This window comes from Polistes dominula, unplaced genomic scaffold (genome assembly GCF_049000335.1).
Source record: "Polistes dominula isolate Pdom_NZ unplaced genomic scaffold, Pdom_raw_medaka contig_68, whole genome shotgun sequence".
NCBI lineage: Eukaryota > Metazoa > Arthropoda > Insecta > Hymenoptera > Vespidae > Polistes > Polistes dominula.
This window is the reverse complement of record NW_028301034.1, coordinates 1,002,392-1,016,487: the sequence shown is the minus strand read 5'-3', so window position 1 is coordinate 1,016,487 and position 14,096 is coordinate 1,002,392. Positions and strand designations below refer to the sequence as shown.

The 14,096-nt window shown below is 33.8% G+C and overlaps 1 protein-coding gene across 3 annotated transcripts in view; it reads left to right on the top strand.

The window, feature by feature from the left end:
- Positions 1 to 14,096, top strand: part of LOC107070836 (Myocardin-related transcription factor) — a 246,156-nt gene that overhangs the window by 196,818 nt on the left and 35,242 nt on the right. The window lies entirely within an intron of this gene.

Genomic DNA, 14,096 nt, shown 5'->3' with positions numbered 1-14,096 from the left:
GTCGTCGATGGGCACGCACCGTTAATTCGTCAATCCTCGTAAAATTTTTAATGAGATTGTGTTAACGATCAACAACGCTCTTTTAAATGAATTATGATACTCTCTTTTTTTCTTCATTAACATTAGAAATTTATTTTTACTATAATTTTGATCAAGTATGATATTGATATTTAGAAAGTGATTATACGAGAGAGGGGGGAGGAATATTTATCGGTTCCATTAAGTCTTTCGAAAAGTTTTTGGTTTTCTTTTTCCCTTTCTTTCTCTCTCTCTCTCTCTCTCTCTCTCTCTCTCTCTTGTGAGCTACATCAATTAATTAGAGTCTCATTGTCGTATGGTAAAAAAAAAAAAAGAAAAAAAATATACAGAACACAGCATTGAGAAATGGAGAGTACGAGAGAGAGAGAGAGAGAGAGAGTTGCGATCGAATCGAGAAGAAGAATTCTCTTTTGTGACCCGCTCGCAAAGCATGGAAAACGAGAAGAAATAGAAGAATAAGAAGAAGAAAGAAAGAAAGAACAAAATAGGAAGAGAAAGAGAAGAGTATAAAGAAGAGAGAGAGAGAGAAAGGGAGAAAGAGAATGAGAGGGAGGGAGGTTGCCCTCAGGTAACAAACGACTCGCAAATCCTCCCTGTCAATTTAATCTCGCCTCGAATCCCAGAGAAATGTTAATAAGGGCCTCACTACCGTTCCCTCCCCCCTCTTTACTTCTTTCTCGCTGGGCCTCCTCCCACCACCACCACCTCCTTTCGCAATCTCCACGTTGTGAGCACTGTACTCTCTCCGGCTACTTCTACTACTCGCGAATACGCACACGGCACTTTATTTTCGCGCAAAGATACCGCCGGTATCCAACGGCGTCACCAATGCTTGCACCACCACCACCACCATCACCACCATACTTATACCATCACGCTGTTTGCGCTTTCTACGAACACGTGGAAATTGTGTGCAAAACGAGTCACACCGGTGCCTCGTTTTTCTTTACCTCCTTCCTCGCGACTTCTTCTACTTCTTCTTCTTCTTCTTCTTCTTCTTCTTCTTCTTCTTCTTCTTCTTCTTCCACCCTCGTAATTTATCGCGCTTATGTCGACGCACTCGGCACAACGGAAGAATCCGTTTCGCAAGAGAATATAAAAAGCCTCTAAAGAAGAAAATAATCTTTATCCCTTTTTCTTCATTTTATTATTTCTCTTCGTTCCCTTTTTTTTGGTTTTACTTACTCGCTAATTCTATCGCGTTTCGATCATTTTTAACTGTCTCTAATATATGTATATTTCTTCTGTGCACCTTTCTGTAATTGAACTTCTCCTAAACGGCTAGGCCGATTTTAATGAAATTTTGTGTGTGTCTTAAGGTGGATTCGATAATGGTTTAGCGTTACAATTCGATCCAATTTAAGTTGTTTATTTAATTAATTTTTCATTTATAAATTGTTATGCGAAAAGTTTATAGGTTGAAGTTAGTCGATATTCGAGATGACGTTAGATATTGTAATAACTTTTTAATACAAATTTTCATCAAAACGGTCCAGATTGTATTGTTACAGCTTATTTCAAAAAGTTTGAAATTTTTGAATTAAAGACGTGTGTATCGGACTGATTGTGAGCCACAGCAACGCGTGACGGGGCACCCCTACTGTATATATAAAATTGTAATTTTGTGTACCGTTTAACGTAAATTACTGTTGATCTATTTTTACCTTTTCGTTTAAATTACATTTTTTCTTGTTACATTCAACCAACAGTCGCTAAGTAACGTTTAAAACTAATCTGAGTTATTCCTCGTCGACAAATTTTTTTGTAATGGGAAATATCAGGTTTAATAAAATTACGCTTTTTGTTGATACTTTCTTACACACACTGCTAATGTTACTTTTTATCTAGTAATAGGTAGTAAATTCAAAAGAGTAATTTTATCATTAACCCTTTAACTGCAGCGCGCTCTCGAACCAATCCATTAATATGAACGACGCGGCGCGATTTTCACATGTCAGTCGCTGTAACTGTTTTTCCATTGACTACTCTGACCAAAACAGATAATAATGGCAAATAAAATAAAAATATGAATTGTTTTTACATTTTTTTACAGTAATTTTTTAACCTATTTTAATTTACTTTATTTATTTTGTGCATTCCTTCAATAATAATCGGTAATTTAAATATACAAGAAAAAAGATACAAAATTTATAATGTAACACTGTATTTATATTAACTTTAACAGAATATTTGAATAATTTTAACCCTTATTATAAAAATAATAAAATTAAAATAGACGACGAATTTCAAATATAAAAGCAATTAACTAAACGACATTGAAATAATTGCCAATATTTAGTTGCTATGTTACATATCACAATAAATTCCATATTAAATTATACGGTAATACAGCAATAAAGGTGTTATAGTAAAAAAAAATACAGAAGGCGTATATTGATGGATTTGTGAGAGCGTATATATACGCCTTTAGCAGTCAAATGGTTAAAAAAAATGCAAACGTGTTTAGGAACTTTCAACCGATTATAAACAATTTGATATATATTTGTTATTGATACGTGAATCGTATACGCGACATACATTAAAATAAAAATACAATTTAAATCAATTTAATTGTGTTAATAATTTAATTAAAAAAAAAGAAGAAAATAAACGAGTTAACAATTTGTTTATTACTGAACGGGTATCATTGTCGACGTTGATACACACGTTCGAGAATGCTTCTCACCGTTAGACGAACTTTTTAATCACGCTTCTTGCTTACGCACGCGTTTGTCGTAACTTCCCAAGCATCCCATTCTCTTTTATCTTTTATTCTCTTCGGTTCTCCTCGACCAGGTGTATTACGAGTTTAACAACAACGCGAGTAGCGAATTCGTTTGAAAGCTCACGACTGTAAATTACACGTTGTCAAGACAAGCCCGAGGACTATCATTCTCGCCTCTTCTAATCCGCATGTCTCGCGACTGACATTTTAATAATCTTATTTTAATTGGTATCCCCTACCTACCTACCCCCCTCCCCTTCCCCTTCCCCTTCCTCTTCCCTTACCCCAATCCCGTCCTACTCCACCTCCTTTCGACGTTCCCGTCTTTGCATTCTTGCTCTGACGAAACTCGCCCGTCGAATTGTTTCGAGAGATCTCTCTTGTGTGCTTGAATAATTATCACACCGATTTGTGAGACACAATAATAACGTAGGTTTTGTTTTTTTTTTTTCTTTTTAATATGTATACAATCAAAGATATATAAGTAATAGTATATATCATAATAACTCGATTCGTTTTAATTGATGAGATCAAGAATCTACGATTGTGAATAAATAAAAAAAAACTACAACTATTATTTGATAAATATCATATTCAAACACTTAGGATAATGTCATGAATATACTAATACATATTTTTTGTTTAATTATCAATTAAATTAAAATGTTTCTTACAAGACTACCAGGAACGATATCGAATAAGTTCAATAAATAATTAAAATACTCGCGAACGAAGCTAACTACGACGAAGTTATGTTAAGTTGATCGATATTTTATTTTTAAATGTTATAAATGAAAAATAATACGAATGTAATATATTAGGTCGAGTCCTAAATAATTTCCGTTTTTTATTAGTCAAAGAATGGTGTTTCTGCGACTGATAAGTGCAAGACACTTTTCATGGAGTTTTTTGAAGTGAAAACTTCTTTAGAATCAGGGTGATTTGAAAATCGTGAAACGGAAGAACGTAAAACCGCGATGAAACAAAAATAATTAATTAATTAATAAAATTCTATATATAAAAATTCAGTGTAACAATATGTTTGTCCACTAATAATTCCGAAACTATTTAACTTATTTTCATAAAATTAATTTTATTTCAAACGTGATTTTTTCCAACTTAGCACATAGCACAATTTTTGAAGTGAAAACTTCTTTAGAATGGGTGTGATTTGAAAAAATGTAACGAAGAGGTAGGCGGCTATGTAACGGAGCGGTAGGAAACGATGAAACAGCCGCGATACTAAATAAGAAGAGAATACAATTATCCTACAGCAGATATTTTTATTTTGTATTCGTCTCATTCTCTCGAAACTTAGTTTTTTCAAGATTCCACTTCTAACACGTGTGATCTGCACACATGTTTCTTTTTTTGTGTATTATTTTTTATTACTATGTTAATCCCTTGAGTACTGAATTATTTAAAGATTTTTATATTTAATTGTATATTTTATATATTTAATGTGTAAAAGTAATACATTTTATTTGGAATATATTTATTAGGTTGGGGAAAAAGTTATCCATTATTTTTACGTTAACTTCAAACCTTTATTTAACATACTTCTGGTTGTCTGATTTTGATCAAATATTCACCGTTTTGTTCGTTAATTTATTAACGTTTTAAAGGTAGCTTCACAATGGCTGTCTCATAAAAGTCTTGGTCCCTATTTGCGAAAAACTCTTGTGATCGATTTTTACAATCTTCTTTTAATTTCAATTTCTTATCAATAAGAAAGTTTTGCAGTGCAACAAAAATATGATAATCGCTTAGTGTAAGGTCTGGTCTATATGATGGATGCATCCAAATTTCCAAACCAATCTCCTGGAGGTTCTGGGAAGTCACTATAGTCATGTGTGACCTGGCGTTGTTCTGATCAAACTCAACACCTCTCCTTTTGGCCAATTCTGGCCGTTTCTGGTCAATCGCTTGCTTTAAATAATCCAGTTGTTGACAGTAAAGATCCGAATTTAGTGTTTGGCCATATTTAAGCAACTCATAATAAATGATTCCTTTCCAGTCCCACCAAATGCACAGTAGAACCTTCCCGGCCGTTAGTCCTGGTTTTGCTACCATTTGAGCTGCTTCATCGCGCTTTGACCACGATCGTTTTCGCACAATATTGTCGTATGTGACCCATTTCTCATCCCCAGTCACCATCCGTTTAAGAAATAGGTCGATTTCATTCCGTTTGGCCAAGGCTTCGCAGATGGAAATTCGATGCATCATGTTTTTTGGTGTTAATTGGTATGACACTCAAACATCGAGCTTCTTTTTGAATCCAGCTTTGCGCAAATGGTTTAAAACTGTTTTATGGTCGATCTTTAGCTCCTGGGCGATGCTACAACTACTAAGAAGCTGATCAACTTCGATTATTTCTGTGATTTTATCGACATTTTCGACGATAGGCCAGCCTGTGCGAGGTGCATCTTTAACATCAAAAATACCTGAACGGAATCGACGAAACCAAAATTGCACGTAATTATCTGTTACAGTATTGAGAGTGTAAGCACCATTTACAATTTCACCCGCCTAGCTTAAATTATCGTCTTTAGAAAAGAAAAAGTGTGAAATGTACGGAATTTTCTCTTTGTTGACTTTCATTTTGAACACCCTGTAAATCACAATTGAATAGACCAAACAAAAAATGGTAAAGGAATTTTTTTTAGCTGTAAATGTCACCTTTCTAGCAAGGATAAATTTAAAATTGTTTGATTGATATTTTGCGAGAAATCGATAACTAAAGTAATCTAACGAAAAAATAATGGATTCCTTTTTCCCTAACCTAATATATTGATGATATCAATATATTTTTGCAATAACATTTCAATTACTAAATACAAATAAATATATAAATGAAACAAAATAGAAATATTTATATATTTATATAAGTTTCTTAAATTCAAATGACGAGTCTCACTCGTCAAATGTACTCAAAGGGTTAATGATTTTGATTTAGAGATTATCTAGATTCTGTAAGGTTCTTTCATTAGATGGCGCTGTATTACAATTCAATTATTTCGAAGCTTGGTTTCCTTTGAAGCTTTCACTTCTACCGTGTGTGATCTGCACACATCTGTTTCCTTGCACTCTTTGCAATTGTTCAACCTATCTATTGTATTTTGCTCCAATATTACCTTTACAAGGTTCATCAAAGTCGGAAAAACGTCCTGCACTCGGTTCATCTTTTAAGATCGTATCTCCAGAACGAAATTCTACAAACCAATTTCTGATTGCCCTATCAGTTATCAGTCCTTCACTGTATACGCTGCATATTGTTTCAGTTGCCACTTTAGTGCTATTGCCTTGTTTCAATTCCTAAAGCATTACATATCGAATATGCACTTTTTACAAATTTGACAGAAAACTAACTGAATCCTCATCTATACAGTGATATCAAAAATCCGTTTGTTTCAGTGTGACTTATAATAGGTAAATACGAAAAATAGATTCTACATATCCGCATCGAAAGTTACTTATGACCCGACCTAAAATCTTTTAAAAAAAAAAGACATGAAAGAAAGTTAAAGGTAAGTTGTCATTGAACGATAACGGAATAGAATTTAGTTGAGTTATAGGAAAGAAAGAGAAAGAGAGTCGTAACATTCCAACAAGCGAGAAAAGGTGCGCACAGGATCTGCATTCTACTGGAGTACGAACGAGATCCGTAGAACGAGCTCGTCGTTTTCTCGTCGAGCTTCATGGCGTTTTATCGTCGTTGAACGTGCACACAAACCCATAGTAATCTTTCAGTTCGTAGTCGTGGTCGTTATTGTCATCGAACAGCCCAGACCAGGCCAGTCCAGTCCACGAATCGACTGCTTTTCTCTCTCTCTCTCTCTTATTCTCGTGAACAAATAAACTCAAACGGGAAGGGCACGTTTGATTTAATTGTCTCTCTAAGAAGAACCACCACAACGACGAAGAAAGAGAAAGGAAAACAGGAAAAGAGAAAGAGAATGAGAAAGATTCAAAGATGTTGTCTATGTATGTATATGTGTATGTGTGTGTGTAGGACGAGTACCGAAAGTGTAAAAGCTCGAACTGCAACATACGATTACAAGGATCTATTGTTAGCTTAGCCACCGGCGTAAAAGCCAAACATTCTTTCATAGCCCGTATCTGGGTCGCCATCCACGCTCTTATCCCTCTCTTTTCTTTCCCTTCCTTTTCCTTCTTCTTGTGTATACCTTTGAAACCAAGATAATATAGTGATGTAAAGAAGAAAAGTCTCTATCATAATTTCATGCAAAATTATTCAATTTCATTTTAAATTTTGGGAGATAACATTAATCTTATTTGGTTATAAACATTATTTTAACTCTAATAAAGACATCCGTTAATCTAACCGATGACCATAATAAAAAAAACGTCTTCAACGATGCTTTTAGTCTCGTTTAAATGTATCTTTTCTAATGTATGCTACTCGAATTAGTTGTTATTTTCTTATTTTTTTGTTTTTATTCTCATCAAATCGGATAAAGTTTTAGGAAAAGTGTGTTGTCCGTGATATCGGGAAGTACGTAACACGCTAAAGTTTTATGTCCAATAAAAGTAGTCCCTCTATGCGGTTTATTGGAGAGACACATCGGTTACACGACTGGTTTTATTGGCCTAAGGTATATATAGATGTGTACTGTTCTTCGTCCAATGGTTTGGTTACGTTTATCTCGAGTCTTGGGTATGCCGTCGAAATATATTGCCAATAAATACATTTTTATTATTAAAGAATTTTAAGCGTTTCTTATACGAATTTTTTTGCCGCACTTATTTCGTAACCCGTACTACACCTTACGTCAAATAAAAAGGACCATCATTTTATTCTTATCAAATATGTTCATTCTTATCGTACGTCGTCTCGAAGAGCATTCCAACATCTCTTCCGGTTATTGATAAATGGTAACGTTATCGATATGTTACTCGGTTAATTGACTTTTAAAGTCAGGTTAGGTAGGTGGATGAAATATATATTTCTTTTGGATTCTTCTTCTTCTTCTTCTTCTTGCGGAAGAAAGAGAAAGAGATATATAAAACATTCCTTTCTGTCTAGGCACGATGGAATTCCCTCTCACATTCTTACTCGATTCCAGAATGTCAGTTTGTTTGTTTGTTTTTTTTTTTATATGCAACTAAGTAAGAAAATCGTCCTGAATCGTTGGCTAATTGTTTTAATGTTGGTAGGTTAATTCGTTTCGGTCTCCGCTTCTCGCCTAATCCCCAATAACGTAATACTCCTTGGTAATAAGGTACTCGAGCAGTAAATTTTCGTCCTTATCGTAATGGAATGAAATCGTGCACGCGTGTTTGCTTGCTTACTTGCTTACTTGCGTGTCTGTTTGTCTGTCTTGGTTTATATCGGTCAAGTACCGACAAGAGAATTCCCTTGGCTCGAGGCGCGTGAGAAAAGTTTAAAGTTTCTCTCTTGAACTCTCTCTCTCTCTTTCTCTTTCTCTTTCTCTTTCTTTCTTTCTTTCTTTCTCTTCTTGAATAAATATACCTTTTACTTTACTCACCTTCGTTATTACATGATTGAGATAAAAATGATAATCGTTTAATTAAAATAATATCATTCTTGTTTATTTACATATCGTTGAACGAATCAACGATAAACGTTAATGTTGTCATATTTAATCAAATTTGTAATACATTAACTTTTTCAATACTTAGTAACTCATTAATAATTTTATATTATCTATTAACACTGGATTTACGGATGTTTTGTTCAATATTTTTGAACCCATTGACTGTCAACTACGAGATATCTCGTAGTATGCGCTGCAATTTTAGATTAATTACAAATGGTTATTTGTTTTAAGAATTATTACAAAGGTTAAATAAAATATTGATATGGTGTAAAAAATATTACTTATCAATTATTGTAAATATCATTACAATATTATATCAATAATTTGATATTATTATATTTTTAAAAGTTTAAGGCAAGACGCTCTAAATATGTCTGCCAGTCAATGGGTTAATAAAAGTAAATAAAAACTTATATTAATAGATTGTAACACGTTTCATTTCTCCTTTTGTTTTTATTATAATAATGTTTATATTTGTTAATTAATATAATCCTACGCGAGATACTGTGTGTGAATCACAAAGGGGATTGAAAGTAGTAGTTTCTTTTAACCCATTGACTGCCAACTACGAGATATCTCGTAATGTGTCGTGTAATGTTAGATTATTTAAAAATGGTTATTTGTGTTAAAAATTATTAAAAGGTTCAATAAAATATTTATATAGTGTAAAAAATATTAATTATCAATTATTGTAAATATCATTACAATATTATATCAATAACTTGATATTATTATATTTTTAAAAGTTTAAGGCAAAACGCTCTAAATATGTCTGCCAGTCAATGGGTTAATGACTTACAAACATTGTTTTAAATGAAGGATTGAATAGAGGGTAGTAATTAATATTTAAATATATTTTTTTACATAATTAAAAAGACAACATATATTTTTAAAAATATAACATTTAAGTTTTTTATATATTTGTATCAAAGAAATTTGAAATGAGCCAAATTGGCTCAGTTCGTAAATCTAGTGTTGTTAATTCATCTCATTTATGATTATTTTAGCATTATTTGGTTTCAATATTACAATTTTTATATTTATGATGAATTATGCAATTTTAGATTAATTACAAATGGTTATTTGTTTTAAGAATTATTACAAAGGTTAAATAAAATATTGATATGGTGTAAAAAACATTACTTATCAATTATTGTAAATATCATTACAATATTATATCAATAACTTGATATTATTATATTTTTAAAAGTTTAAGGCAAGACGCTCTAAATATGTCTGCCAGTCAATGGGTTAATGACTTACAAACATTGTTTTTAATGAAGGATTGAATAGAGGGTAGTAATTAATATTTAAATATATTTTTTTACATAATTAAAAAGACAACATATATTTTTAAAAATATAACATTTAAGTTTTATATATATTTGTATCAAAAAAATTTGAAATGAGTCAAATTGGCTCAGTTCGTAAATCTAGTGTTGTTAATTCATCTCATTTATGATTATGTTAGCATTATTTGGTTTCAATATTACAATTTTTATATTTATGATGAATTATATATTTAGATATATTTTATTACGTAATTAAAAAACAACATATATTTTTAAAAATATAACATTTAAGTTTTATATATATATTTGTATCAAAAAAATGTGAAATGAGTCAAATTTGCTCAGTTCGTAAATCTAGTGTTGTTAATTCATCTCATTTATGATTATTTTAGCATTATTTGGTTTCAATATTACAATTTTTATATTTATGATGAATTATATATTTAGATATATTTTATTACGTAATTAAAAAAACAACATATATTTTTAAAAATATAACATTTCAGTTTTTATATATATTTGTATCAAAAAAATTTGAAATGAGTCAAATTGGCTCAGTTCGTAAATCTAGTGTTGTTAATTCATCTCATTTATGATTATTTTAGCATTATTTGGTTTCAATATTACAATTTTTATATTTACGACACATTGAAAACTGTTCAACATAAATTTTTAAGACTTGCTGTCAAACATCGTGGTTAACTAATGTTATTTACTGGTCATAACTATGATGTTATTCTTAAAAAATGTGAATGTTTCTATTTTGAGCAAGAGGAGGGTGATTATTGATATATATTTCGTGAGTAAAATAGCTAAAAGTAATCTTTTCTCTCTTAATATTTCATTGAGAAATCTTCGAAATGAAATGCTTTACTATACACCGAATAACATCACACTGCGTATGTGATTATTATAACTATTTTAAATAAAATTATTATTATTATTAAAGGATGCTTTCCATTAAGCTTTGCTTACCACACCTCTGTGTCCTTTGGACCCGGACGAGAAAAATCGTTATAAAAAAGAAACTATTGCATAGATTTACTTAAAAAAAACTACCAAAATTGAACAATTGAGGAAAATGACTCAAGTTGCATAAAGGTCTGGGTCCTTTGGACCCAGTGTGGTAAGCAAAGGTTAATATTTGATATTACGAGAAAGAGAGAGAGGGATAGACAATTACAACAAGTGCAACAAAGTTTCATAGCTATCACGGTAGCTAAATCGTTAAATCGTCGAATCAATCGGTGTTGTTAGAAATATCTTTCTTCCTATCTCTCTCTCTCTCTCTCTCTTTTTATAAATCCTCGGTAAAAGGCGATAGGATATTTAAACGGAATTAATTACAAAGAACCGAGCCCTAATAACAATCCTTCTTATTGCGAAGATATCGTCGTTATAACACGTAATGCCATGTTAAAAGGGAACAACAAATTATCCAACGATGTGTGTACAGAGAACTGGCGATATAAATTATACTTAATAGCGTGCGTCTTTCAAGCATTCAACTAAACGCACATAAACACGTAAATACATATAAACGTAGAAAACAATCATGCAACCATTATCTATCGTACTAACGAAAGAAAAGAAAAGAAAAGAAAAGAAAAGAGAAGTAGGTATTTGACTTTTCTTATTCCGCGAAACTCTCATCGTCGAGATATTATCAAGAAAGTGTTTGCTCGAAATTCGCGTCGATCGTGCATCGATCTTCTTCCATTCTGACTTATATCATTTTCTTCTTATTATGTTCCTGTTTTTTTTTTTTTTTTTTTTTTTTTTAAGTACACCAGAGCAATATTTTCAAAGATTAATTAGACAGGGAATGATGGATCGTATTGGAATGGTAGAAATCGAGGAGGCTCCGAGCTAATCGAGATACTTTCTTCTCTCAAAGAGTCGTCAAGGAGACGACTCTCGACGAGGGCGTCGACGAACTCCTCTGGACTGGTTGGGGTCTGTTGCGAACGGAATTGCATTGCGCGAGTTGAACGAGTGAGCAAGCAAGCAAGCAAGCGAATGTATGAACGAATGAACGAACGAACGAACCGTCATACCAGGGCAAAACCGCGTGCGAAACATTCGTTAACATTCCCAGCATGCGGTAACGATCGACCTGGGGAAAGAAGCTACACTGGAGCTTCGTACCTGAGTACCTTGAGTGTACCCTATTACTAATCTTGGCTTAATAGCGCGTTAGAAAATTAATAGAACGGCTTGTTGGTTAGCTCGTACATAACTCGTGGATATAAAGAGCAAAATATAATGATGGAATAAGGATAACAAAACGTTCGATTGACGGTTTTCTAAGAAACAAAGGAGGATAAATAGAAAATGAAAAGTTTTCGAGAGTGAGAGAATATCTCTCACGTGGAACATATTAGTCTCGGTTCCGTACGTCTATCACGCCCACGATTATTCGAGAAAGAGAGGGACGACGGGACCGTGAGATCGATAGATAAGAATAAACGATAAGACGAGTAGAAAACGATTTGTCAAGCGGCTTTTCTTCCTACCGGCCCAAGTCCTGTTCTCTTAATCCGTACCGCGACGAAGTAACCGCATATATGCGTCTTACGTCGAATCAATGCATATCGGTCACGCCCAATCGTCGACTGCACGTCGTCCTCTCCTCTTCAAATACTCTCTCTCTCTCTCTCTCCCTGCTAACTTATCAATGTTACTCGTATAAAACAAAATTTGTTATTTCTTCATTTCTATCCTCGAATTAGAAGATGACTAATCGATTGTTTTTCCAAAAGTCATATAAGTCCCATAAACGTGGGCGATGATTATTTGTCATTCGAGGGGGGAAAAAAACCAACAAAAGGGGAAGGGATAAAGTAGGTAGGGAAGAATATAACTGGTAAAGGTTTCTGGGTGAACACACAGAGGCACCTTTACGTTTTTCTTTTTTTTTTTTTTTTTCATTTTTATACGTGGGCGATGCCGGACGGTTATATTTCGGCAACCGTTGTCGTCGTCTTCGTCTTTGCTGTCGTCGTTTTACGTATCTAGAAGGATGGATCATCGCGGGTTATAATCGCGTGGGCGCACTTTCAGGAACAGTCAAGTAATTCCGAAATCGACTTTTGGGACTTACAAAACATATATAACGGTGGGCGACTCTCGATCGCAAGACTAGCAACAACGATGAGAGTTAAATCCCCACTACCATCATTAACCTTGTGCTAGTCGTCCAACTACCTTATCACAGTTGAATCGTAAGCGTAGGCGATCACTTCCGGTCACCATGATCCTATTCCATCGCATTGAAACCAATGGGTCAGAACTTTCGTTTGTAACAGATTTTACCTTCGATTTCTATGAATTCTCGTTGAAATCCTTGAAATCTTGTAATTCTTGGTCAGAAGATCCCTATAAAAACGTAATGTTTTCTATTAAAAAACCCTGTCATTTCTTGGATCAACGTGACGCTTTGATTTTCACGCTGACCGCCGCGTACATCGATACGACACAGACAATCGTTTAAAATTCCGTCGTTGTTCCACGGAAGTTGAGACTTCCTCGGGTTCTCTTTTCGACGTTGGGAATTCGTGTCACGTGGCCGTACTCCTGACTCCTGTAAAACTCGTTACCCCACGCGCGCCGAATAATTGTACCATGAAATTGACAAGGATTTTTTTTTAGATCCCCATAACGTTTTAAAGTTAAAAAAAAAAAAAAGAAGAAGAGAAAATATCAAAATAGGAGACAAGCATCCTTACAAAGTACCCTTAAAAACATATCTTCCGGTGGATGGAAGTGTCCTATAGAGGGACACCATTAACTCGAGCATAGGTGTTAGATTTTTCTTATGGTTCTATAAATATGCAGAGATGATGGTGCTGCAAAGAACTCGAGTAACTCGTAAAATTCTCCCGACAGTAAAATCTGCTTCTCGTCGAGAGACACACTCTCTTTCTCTCTCTTTCATTCTTTCATTCTTTCTCCCTCGTTAACGAACATCACACGGTAGAGTAAAGCAAACAACTTAAAGGTCTTTCGCGGCTTGCCCTTTTAACTCTCTCGACCCGTTTTTTTATTTCACCAATCTTTACCGGACGTTTTTAATATTTCTTCCACGCGCTTGATCCATTCGTAAGGGTAAATACAAATGAAAAAGATTACAAAGAAAGCAAAAAGAAAGAAGTGATCGTCGATCGCAAAGCATGGTAGTAGTAGTAGTAGTAGTAGTAGTAGTAACTTTTAGCACATTTCTTCGGTTGGGGACCGCTAAAAAAAGAAGAAATAATTTTGTTGGGGGAAAGACCAAGAAAAAAAAATAAAAGAAAAAAAAGAAAGAGAGAGAGAGAGAGAGAGAGAGAGAGAGCTCGTTATCGAGTGCGCACGCGGCGGTAGACGGTAGGTTGTTTGACTCGGGGCACGCGCCTGGTGGGGTCGTAGGCCGCTCCACCCCTGCTACGGTGCGTGTTCTCTCCCCGGTGTGCAAGAAGG